At 41.4% G+C, this 12,500-nt stretch overlaps 1 protein-coding gene across 6 annotated transcripts in view; it reads left to right on the forward strand.

The window, feature by feature from the left end:
* sulf2b (sulfatase 2b) overlaps positions 1-12,500 on the forward strand; it is a gene marked incomplete at its 3' end in the record, with an annotated part of 99,061 nt that overhangs the window by 20,906 nt on the left and 65,655 nt on the right. The window lies entirely within an intron of this gene.

Consider the following 12,500-nt stretch of genomic DNA (forward strand, 5'->3'; position numbering starts at 1 on the left):
CTGGTGTGAGGGTTAGGGTTAGGGTAATGTTGTGAATGAAGCGGCCCATGGTGGTGGTGGGGTTATGGTATGGGCAGGCGTATGTTATGGACGATGAACACAGGCCACTCGATTTGTGAACAATATTTGAGAGAAATGGTTATTTTGTGTATGTAGAAAATGTTTTAGATCTTTGAGTTCATCTCATGAAAAATGGGAGAAAAAACAAAAGTGTTGCGTTTATATTTTTGTTCAGTGTATATATATATAAATATATATATGTGTGTGCGTGTGTATATATATATAAATATATATATATTGCACAACAAGGGGCGTTATAGTCTGTGTTGTTGTGTGTGGGGGTCTACCACACACAACAACACAGACTATAACACCAATTTGCAACTATTTTGAATTATATTTAAATTGCGATATGGATTTTGCATTATTTATATATTTTTTTCTTTGACAAATATATCTAAATTATCATAGTGTCGTTTTTAAGAGAATCAGTCGCAAACAAATCTGTTTTGTTGCACCCTAAGAATGCACTTTGTATGCTGGGATATCTCAATATTGCTTTGTTATCATGAGATATGTGCTTTCATTTCAAGACCACAAAGGCATGGAACTGTGATGTTGAGATTTCCTGGTCAGAAAAATGATACACACTCAGAGTTCGTTCCTCGGTCGTGACCCAGAGCCGCACATTCCTGATTAATGATGCAGGTTGGACCCAAACAATGAACACACACACACACACACACACACACACACACACACACACACACACACACACTGCAACACGTAAACACACGCAGGAACACACACACACACACACACACACACACACACACACACACACACACACACACACACACACACACACATACACACATACACACACACACACACACACACACACACACACACACACACACACACACACACACACACACACTGCAACACGTAAACACACGCAGGAACACACACACACACACACACACACACACACACACACACACAATCAGCGCAATACGTTGGTACTGTACACACACTGCAACACGTAAACACACAGCGCAGTTTTACACGGCTAGTTTTTCAAATGTGTTTTTCTTCAGTTATGAATAAAAACCCTGTTAACACAAACACAATTAAACACAAATCTAGGATTATATCAAATATCTTCAAACCTGAAGTCATGTCCAGATCTCCGCAGTGCATCCTGACGCCTCTGTTCCTCAATATAGTTTAATAGTAACTATACTTGTATTTGTACACATTTAAAAAGTAATGTAAGCAAGGTAAGAAAACGCAGTAATTTGATCGCATACACTTTGTGACACCTTGCAAAGCAGATACCGTATATCGTCACATTACATTTAGCTCACGCTTTTTTTTAAAGCCACTTACAAAGAGCGCAATCAGCCATGAGCATACAATCTCAAAAAGCAAGAAACCTGCAGGTACTTTTAATAACCAAACCATTTAAAGTGATACTGCATTATCTTCAAATAAGCCAAGTGTCCCATATGTTACACGCCAAAGGCAGACAGACATATGATAACAGACAAACTGTGTCCTTTAATATCAGAAACTAATATCATTGCATTTAAACTGCTGGAAAAATATCACTCGTCCCCGGCTCGAGCTTCAACCTCAGGATCCATGTATCTGTGATCCTCTCCAGAATGGAAGTAGTCATCACATACAGAGCATCAACTAGTTCCTGAACAGTGTCCTTCACATGCTGATATCCAAGAGAGGGAGTTCCTCAGTCACAAGATGGAGGAATAGATCTGACTTTTTGTCAACGTTTTGACTTTTTTTCAAAAATCTCAAAGTTCAGACTTTTTCAAAAAATCTCAAAATCCAGACTTTTTCAAAAAATCTCAAAATTCAGACTTTTTAACCAAATTCAGACTTTTTAACAAAATGTGGACTTTTTAACAAAATTCGGACTTTTTAACAAAATTCTGACTTTTTCTCAAAAATCTAAAAATTCTTACTTTTCCTCAAAAATATGACTTTTTCTCAAAAATCTCAAAAATCTGAATACTTAACATTTTTAATAATCACTCGTCCCCAATGAGCTTGAATCTCAGGATCCATGTATCTGTGATCCTCTCCAGAATGGAAGTAGTCATCACATACAGAGCATCAGCTAGTTCCTGAACAGTGTCCTTCACATGCTGATATCCAAGAGAGGGAGTTACACAGTCACAAGATGGAGGAATAGAAAGCAGTATTCAATGTTTACTTCAGATTAGCTCCACGTCAGAAATGAGCATGCTTGTCATATGTCTCTCTCCATAGAGGCTGAATCATCATGTTAATCACATAGCTATCATATGCCCCAAACAGTCCTGATGCTCTTCTAGGTAATCACACATCCTGTCATGTTCACAGCTACAGTTGGGATACCTCTGTTATCATGTCACTCTCATATTGGAAGAGGACGTTCAGTATTTTCCCAACATATACTTTGGCTTTTTAACAGTTTTTCGGGGAGACTGTGCCTCGGGAGGTAGATGGTCGTCCCTGTAGCACTTGTTGATGTGTCCTTAGGCAAGATACATAACCCAAATTGTGACTGATGTGAATGTTACTTTCCTTGAGCAAGTGCACCTTGCATGGCAGCCTCTGACACTGCGGGAATGTGTGTGAGTGGGTGAATGCTGATTTATATGTCAGAGCACTTTGAGGTGTCTCCGAGACTGAAAGAAAAATGCTAATCAAATGCAGTCCTTTTACCATGTTGGCTGTGTCACCATGTAACCTCATCAGTGACGCCTCGCAAAGGTAATTAAAAGATAACAGTGTAAACAGAACAAGCCAAAGGTAGACATATGCTTTCGGACTGTCCAAATTATACACTTTCATTTTCTTAAGGGAAACAAACATCAGGGCTATCGACCGACTGCTGGCTGGAGGGACAAAACATGATCAAGGCTTTCCAGTTCGAGGTCTTCAAAACTGCCTCTGAAAAAGGACCAACATTCACCTTCAACATCAAGTTTTGTAGAAGATAAAACATAATGTGAGCACTGCTGCTGTCAGTGTCACCGTTCAGCTCCTGTTATATCTGTGTTGAGAATAGATATGAAGAGGAGGGAGAACATTGAAGCAGTGAAAGAGTTTGAGTCTGAACTCTGTAACCTCCACAGAACACACTGCAGATGATTCTGGTTCAGCTCCAGATGACCTGCACGCCTCCACATTCCTCTGTGTGTGTGTGTGTGTGTGTGTGTGTGTGTGTGTGTGTGTGTGTGTGTGTGTGTGTGTGTGTGTGTGTGTGTGTGTGTGTGTGTGTGTGTGTGTGTGTGTGTGTGTGTGTGTGTGTGTGTGTGTGTGTGTGTGTGTGTGTGTGTGTGTGTGTGTGTGTGTGTGTGTGTGTGTGTGTGTGTGTTTTCCCACATGTGTTTCTGATCACTGAGCAGAGACAGAGGGAGTTGGATGAGACAGAAAACGTGTCAGTTGTAGAAACAGTGAAATGATGGACTTAATGATCGATTCATTATTTAGATGGTGATTTAATCTCGTGTTTGACCCACACATCATTGACTCTGAAAACCTCTCACTGTCAAAGTGAAAAAAAGTTCTGTTTTGTTTTCCGTGAACGTGTTGACATTTCTGCCGCTCGATTAATCTCCATTCGAGCCAATATGTCAGAGAATATTATCTTATAGCAGATATATGGTGTTGGTTTATGTGTAGAAAAGAAAAGGTCAGGGCAGAGATTGTTTTATCAGCTGGAGAAGGTCTCCTATACATCACATAGTTCATGTATACACTGTCAAATGTTTTCAGAATACATATTAATCTGAACAATACATGTTGAATACAATATTTTGAAGTCTTGTTTGAAAGAAATGAGTTTATTTAAAGAAGCCCTATTGTGCTTTTCATTGTGTTCCCTTACCTGGTGTGTGTTATAGGTTTTTGTGCGTGTAGATGGTCTGCAAAGGCTAAACTAAATTGAGTTTTTTCTAACACACGAACCACCAAATATCAAGTGAAACTAAGAGAATGATATCACTTAAAACATCTTTATCAGACCCCGTACAGATACATGGTATAAGTGGGATCATTGCACATTTTTCAGGCACACAACAACCTCTTTGTACGTTTTATTCCGTAAACGTCTTTTAAAAATGTATAACATTTTGCAGGAAAGTTGAAGGTGGAACGTCCTTTCAGTTGAAACAGGTCAGATGTGCTGCAGGGATTTAATCTATCTATATCAGTGTAGCAGCTTCAACACACACACACACACACACACACACACACACACACACACACACACACACACACACACACACACACACACACACACACACACACACACACACACACACACACACACACACACACACACACACACACACACACACACACACACACACACACACACACACACACACACACACACACACACACACACTCTCAAAGTTGAGCCATGCATCATATTGTTAACCTGTCCCGTTGAGTCTCCTGACTGCAGTGACCACTGGGACTGAACCAGTAGAGCTGTGTGTGTGTGTGTGTGTGTGTGTGTGTGTGTGTGTGTGTGTGTGTGTGTGTGTGTGTGTGTGTGTGTGTGTGTGTGTGTGTGTGTGTGTGTCAGAGAAAGAAATACAAATCTCAGAGGAAATTATTTGCAAAATTCAAATGCTTTCAGTCTGCAGCCGTCAGCGCTGATCTTGAGTCTGTGACAGCACCCCTGAATCCCTAACGTGCTCTTTAAAAGGTTTGCCTCAGTTAAATTACAAGTTATTTTATTATGATTGGGACTACACTTTCCGAGAAAAAGTTTTCGTAAAACCTGCTGACAGTGTGTTCTTGATTTTCCAGACAGATTTGGACTCAGTTTCTGAAAAGAGAAGTAGATAAATTATTTAGAAGTGTTCCCCATTTCCTTATTTCTTTCATTTCCATTGTCTTGGGGTGAGGGCAGAAAACCAAACCGAGTAAAATCCAAACTACTATCTAGTATCTAGCTTTTCATATCACAGTTTCCCCTTCGTATCTATTCCCCACACATCTATTTGGTGTCATCAAAACTGTTAAAGAGGACATATTATGCTAATTTCCAGGTTGATATTTGTATAGTTTCTCTACTGGGACATGTCTCCTGCTTTAATGTTCAAAAAGCTCTTTATTGTTCTCCTACTGCCTGTGCTGCAGCACCTCTTTTCATCCTCTGTCTGAAACCAGAGCCCAGTCTGCTCTGATTGGTTAGCTGGCCGGCTCTGTTGTGATTGGTCAACCGCTTAGAGATGTCCCGCCCCTTAGCCATACTTACAATTTGTTGGAGCGCTAGCCAATAGAAGCGCGAGTGTTACGAAGTGATGTCACTATGTTTCGTGGATGTTCAAAAGTCATATTTATTTTTGCCAAATAGAGGAATACACTGGATCATATTATGTTTTCATGAATCATTTTAAATGTCATTATTCAATAAATTGTAATAAACACATATTCCAATGCTTTAGAAACACAGATTCTACATATTATATCTTCCACAAGCGTCAAACAAACAAACAGACAGCAGGGTTTCTACATTTAAAGTTACAAAATCATCATGATTAAAATACAGAAAGGACAACTAATAATTACGAGGCACCTTTTTACCAATATTCTGAAAGCTTAGATTGAGCACATATTCCTTAAAGCACAATATCTGCTGACATTGCCACATAAAAGGAGAGATTTATAAGTCAGATACCTCGACACTTTGCAACATGGCCCCTGCAGTGTGTGGGACTCTATAACACACACTCAGCTGATTAGAAACACCTGGTTAAAACGAATGCAGTCCATAACAACCGACCTGTAATAAATCCCCCCTTCATCAAGGTGAGAGGCTCTGTATACTTAATAAAGTGTGAAGCGTATAAATATTCAACCTGCTGTCGGCTGTGAATCATCCACATATACAGAGTGTGTGTCTATAGGAGCATATTACAGTATATATGTGTGTGTGTGTGTGTGTGTGTGTGTGTGTGTGTGTGTGTGTGTGTGTGTGTGTGTGTGTGTGTGTGTGTGTGTGTCCAGTGGTCATCTCCCAGCAGAGCCTCCTGCTCTCCATCAGTCTATTTCTGTCTGTGAGTGGGAGGATGGACGCCGGAGGGAGGACAGGGGGAGGAAAGGGGAGAGGAGAGTGTGTGATGTATTTCCGTCCTCTGTTGTTGTGATCGACCTGTGTCGCTCGGTGCGGCTCTCTGTGTTCATTCTGTTTTTGTTTACAGCTCGTAATAAATTAATTGGAGCTGCATTGCCTTCAAATGGAGAGCAATACTGTTCAGGGACAGTTTCATTCCACAGGCCATAAGCAGAGACGGCAAAAGCAACACATCCTTTACTCAAGATACAGATACAGATCTCGTGTTTAAAAACACTCTGGTGAAAGTAGAAGTACTGACTAAACTTCTTTACTCAAGTAAAAGTAAAGAGGCTTTGAAATGTACTTCAGTAAAAAGTACCCATAACTAGCAGCTGTTTTAAAGAGTACCTGATCTCCCTTTATATTAATAGAACAATAATGTCATTGTTAGCTAATGAATGTTTCCATGCTGACCAACGGCAACATGACAACGTTTTCATTGGTCCCTCTTCTTTAGAGAAGACCAGGAAATGATGGATACACGGATCGTGTTCAAATCAATAGGCACGCAATGACTCTAAATAATAATGATCAGGCCACCAAACACACATTCAGACTAAAGGAACCAGCCTGTTTGGAAAATGAGAGAAGTAGAAAGTTCAGGTGTTTGTGTTCAACATGTAAGAAGTAGAAAGTACAGGTATTTGTGTTCAACATGTAAGAAGTAGAAAGTACAGGTATTTGTTCTCGCGTTCTCACGAAATCTTCATCTTATCCAAATAGTGCATTAGATGATGCAGAATACAGTGGTGCAGGAATGAGTCCTAAAACCCAGAAATGAGTCAGCATTTGAACACTTCTGGTTCCCTTGTTTCAAAGTGGTTTTGGTTTGAGGCCTAAAAATAAATGTCATATTGTGTAAGGGATAGTGAACAAACAAAGCCATAAAAGGGTTGCAGCAGACTAGAAAAACATATTATTAAACATTCAGATAGAAAAGGTAGTGGTCAGCTTTTCCCTTAGTCTAACTAGAAAGTCATTTCAAACATCGCTCCTTCAGAAATACCAAAATAATCAAATATACCTTCATTGTTAGATTTGATGAAATCATTATCAAAATTGTCATTCAACAATATTGGTCTCCCTGGTTTGGGTTTTTGAGGAAACCAAACACCACATTTTCTAAATGATTGATGATATGATCACTGACACATCTGCTAAGGTCTCCAGCAGCACTGATTTGTGCCTGCAGTGATTGGCAGGGCGTGAACCCGAGATAAGGAGGAATATTAACCTGTGCCCAGGTGTCTTCTTAAAGCATTAGTGCAGAACAAGCTTGGACATGAAGATGTAAATGTCATCTTTCCAGGAACATTCCCATGAATTTTGATTTCCAGCATTAGACTCCATCTCGTCCATACCTGCCTCTGACCCACTATGTGGTATGTGGAAAAATCATTAGGGCATATCATACTACTCTTTACAGCAAAACTATTTCATGAGATTCCTTTAACTTTGTATTTCTTCCAAGAAATGTATTGGAACATAATAACATATCTAACATGAATATATCTGCAACAAGCTAAGATCCGCCAGTAAATCCATCACTCTAAATGCTCTGCACATTATATCATAAGATTATGAATATGGAAGAAACGTTTAGCCTAAATAAAGTTTACTTGACCTTTTAACCCTTGTGTTGTGTTCGAAAGCTGTTACCGTTCATGGTGTTCGCGGGTCAATTTTGACGCATGATTTATTTCAGTCCAAAACACTAACAAATATTGACTATCATCCAATATTGCTTTGACTACATCATAACTAACTTATAATGCATTCATAACCGTACAATCTTGTTGTAATTTTATTCTATGACCCCAAAACACATTACGCTACATATTGCACACGTCGTGCATGTGTGAGTTCAGATTCAAGTGTTAGTGTACATATTCTTTGTGAAAGGTTGAGTTCTCTTCGGGGGAGAGGGGCAGAGGGCGGGGAGACCAGGTGCATGTTGTGAAAAATTGTTGTTACAGTGGATGAAGGGGGGGGGGGGGGTGTCTAAAGTCAAAGATGAATCTTGATTGGGCCAAATCTGACCCTGAGTGACCCAAAACATGCTGCTGGGTCTTCCCAGACCCAAACACCAAATTATACACTTTTTTTTTTAGAGACCTTCAGACTTGGCTAAAATTGTCAAAATCAGTTTTGTAGTGTTTATATATCTGTGGTGGAGGATATCGTGAAGCCTTGTTCCGATAAAAAAAAAATTAGAGCGTAGTTATTATATAATTTGAACTCACGGGAGACCCGAACACAACATAAGGGTTAAAGAAACATGCTAAATTCTCTATATAGAATCAAAAAGATGCTACACTGACTTTTGAAAGCAAGAATGGTGCCTATTAGCTTGTTCTTGCACGATATAACTTGCGGTTCTACAATCTTCGAAAGTTGATATTGGTGAAACTGGATCATATTTTATGGAGAAAATATTTGCTGGTTTTCCCTCTGATGTCACCCACCTGCTTTGCCTCTTATCTGTGATTTAGCGTAGAGTAGAAGCATGATTGTAGCTAAAGTAACGCTAACAGGTAACTGCTAACTAAAGTTGCTGCCATTAGCTGCCGTTAGCTGCCGTTAGCTGCCGTTAGCTGACGTTAGCTGACGTTAGCTGCCGTTAGCTGACGTTAGCTGACGTTAGCTGCCGTTAGCTGCCGTTAGCTGCCGTTAGCTCCCGTTAGCTGCCGTTAGCTGCCGTTAGTTGACGTTAGCTGACGTTAGCTGACGTTAGCTGTTAACTGTTGTTAGCCGTGCTGCCAGGACAGTTGGTGTTCCCACTGCCAGCATAAAAAATATTAGTATTAGCTGGCTTGATATGAGCAGTCTTGCACATATCGATGTTTGGCTGTGTTAGCAAAGTTATTAAATTGCTGGTTTCTGATCATAGGTCATCTTAGGAAATGCATTTGTAGCTATAGAGCTGCTCCATATTTACGAGGACATACCGTGGTAATTAAGTGAATTGCACTACACAAGTTGGGCAAAATACCCAATTTTACAAGATGTTGCTGTAAAACTCAAACATGCATCGATGTTTTTGGACATTTGCATTTTCTAAGTCTAGAAATGTGAATGTTTAGTATCTTTCTGTGTAGTTTTCATTAGTTTCAACATGCAACTTCCCTCCAGATCAAGCAATTTGTGCTTGATATTTAGGGTCACACGGACTACGTTTTTGACATCTATTCTGCTTAGAGCCCCAGAAAAATGTACTTGTTGAGTGATATCTTTATTGCTTTTGTTCCTGATAAAGTTGTGGTACTTACAGTAGCCTTCCCCTTTTTGAATCCCCTATCCCAAAGATTTGAAATCCTGTTCAACCAAAAAGTATCCAATGAGAATACCTGTTGGTTATATATGTGTTTGCCCTCGTCTATTTAGTTCTAATTTCAGTTTGAATGTAAATAGCTGCAAATCAGTCAGTGTGCTCCAGTCCCTTGTTTTGCCTTGGTGTTATACAGTAGTGGTACTTTACTGAATAATTATTTGGAGGTGCTGGGTTTAAGCTGATGAGCCTGAGGTCTGACTGAGAGCCGCAGACGTTCAGTAAAACCAACAGAGTGAATTCACAGAGAGGCAGCAGCTGCTTCTCCTCCTGCTCCGAGGGAAACAGCTGCTTCACTGGTGGAGAGGAGTGCCTCAGGGACTGCAGTGACACACACACACACACACACACACAGACACACACACACACACACACACACACACACACACACACACACACACACACACACACACACACACACACACACACACACACACACAGAGAGCTCTCTTGTGTGCTGACAGGTCAACAGGCTACCAGGTGTAGGTGGAGGACGGGTGAGAGGAGAGAGGCGATAAGGGAGGAGGAGGAGGAGGAGGAGGAGGAGGAAGAGGAGGAGGAGGAGGAGGAGGAAGAAGAGGTGGTGTAACTGATGGCCGCTGCTTCTTACAGCCTTCAGCTATTTGTACAGAAACGAAGATAAATAAATAAGCAAGACAAATGTCCGCTGCTCTGTGGAGGACAAACTAAATCTTGCCCGCGGCTCTCCTCCTCTGCCGCTGTTTCGCAACTCTGAATCAGAGAGGGAGATTACAAAGACACCAGCACAAGAGCAGGAAATGAATCCCAGGAAAACACACACACACACACACACACACACACACACACACACACACAGGCAGTGTTTGAAACAGCAGAGGAAGCAGGGAGTTGCTGATTTGCATATGAAATGTGTTGCACTAAAAGTACGTCGAGAGCTTCTTTTGGAGGTGGGGGTTGAATGCAAAGACGCAAGCAGCCTGTACATGAAGCCAATTGAGGTGAAGACCCGTTCGCTGTATGAATTATTGTAAGAAAAACTGACGGAATATAACAGACAACTTGTCTCTGTGCAGACTTTGCAATCCTCCCACTCTATTGAGGTGACTGATTCGCTGGCATCAGGACATGGAAATGCGGTTTCTCGATTAAAAAGCATTTGAGGTGCTCAGCCATGGGCGGGACTAACACTGTGGTCAAAATGTGCACAATAGAGAAAATTATTACCTCTCACATCACAGTTTGTTTTTGCTTTACTTCTCCAAATTTGGCCCAATAGCAGACCGATTGTAAACTATCTCCATTTCTAATTAATTTGATGGGAGTGGGACGATTCAAATGTTGGCAAGGCATCAATGTCAACTTAGAATGTTGTTGGAGTCATGTGCAGTGGTGTAGTGGGCGCCATACCCCCACTTATTTGAAGCATATTTTTAATAGTCGAATAAATATAAAATCATTGCCAGTGTTATCAGTTGCAAGTGTGTATTTTTTGTAATAATGACGAAAACATAATAGGCAGATTTCACAGTAATTATTATAAAAACGTAGCTCAAGTATTTATGCAACTTGATTTGAAGCGCGTGTGTATGTGAGGGGCAGCACCGTGTGTGTGTGTGTGTGTGTGTGTGTGTGTGTGTGTGTGTGTGTGTGTGTGTGTGTGTGTGTGTGTGTGTGTGTGTGTGTGTGTGTGTGTGTGTGTGTGTGTGGGGTGACCGGGTGTCTGGGACTGCACACAGCATTTTTATTATTTGTCCCGCGTCCCACATATTGAGACTATGTCCCGCATTTCAGTGACAGTCGCGCAGAAAGGACGGATCGGTTCGCTGACAGCCGGCACCGCCCTTTATTATTATATTGTCTAAAGCAGGGGTTCCCAAACTTTTCAGCCCGCGACCCCCAAAATAACAGTGGCGACCCCCTGTCAACGGTGCTAGTGAATTAATTGTTTTTTAAAGTTTGAGAAACAGAGCCTCGTTTTTTTTTTATTTTCCATTTTTGTTTTGTAATCATCTCGCGACCCACTTTGGGAACCCCTGGTCTAAAGTAACGGCATCATGTAAGTTGCACCAACAGGCGACACAGAGGTCCACACACAGTGTACCCCCCCCCCCCCCCCCCCGTTGACAGTTCACAAGCGCGTCCATAGTGTCTCCCCCGTCGTCCACCCGTCGTCCACCCAGTAAAAAATTCCCCACTACATCACTGGTCATGTGGATATGTTGGTCTCTAGTAGTAGGATAAGAACATTGAACCCTCCCTCTCCTGGGAAGTTGGCTGGCATTGGAAATGGTAACAAAGTTTTAAAGTTGATATTTCTGATGTCATGCAAAGACTAGTGATGTGCAACATGGTAAATGGTCTGTATTTATAAAGTGCTTCATCCAGTCTTTACAACTCCTAATGGCAATTTACAACTCAGCATTCTTTCATTCGCACGTCGTTAGCCATGCTATCAGGAGCAACTTGGGAGCAACACACACATGCATTGTTGTGTGGCATAGAAGTAGTGCAGCTCGTAGAGAGATTGTCCATTACCTGTCGGCCTCGCCAACTTCCTGTCACCATTTTGATTTACTTTTCTATTACTCTACCTGTGTGTGTGTGTGTGTGTGTGTGTGTGTGTGTGTGTGTGTGTGTGTGTGTGTGTGTGTCCATTTTTATCAGCTGTGTGTGTCAGATATTGTTACAGTGTGCATGTGTCTCAGTCTTTTGCAACTGTGTGGGTGTGTTAGTCCGTGTGTGTGTGTGCGCTGTGTGTGTTCCCCCTAAAGACCTGCATCACTGGCAGAGTGCTTTGCAGAATTCATTACAAGACACACACACACACACACACACACACACACACATACACACACACACACACACACACACACACCCCCACACACACACACACACACACACACACACACACACACACACACACACACACACGCACAGTCTCAGGTGGAGGATGAGCAGTGGCAATCGTTACCATGGTGTCACTGTCGCCATGCTCTGTCTAACCATCAGGGTGTGTGGGCGTGTGTGTGTGTCACTCTTTGTTTA

This window comes from Notothenia rossii (genome assembly GCF_949606895.1).
Source record: "Notothenia rossii genome assembly, chromosome: 4".
NCBI lineage: Eukaryota > Metazoa > Chordata > Actinopteri > Perciformes > Nototheniidae > Notothenia > Notothenia rossii.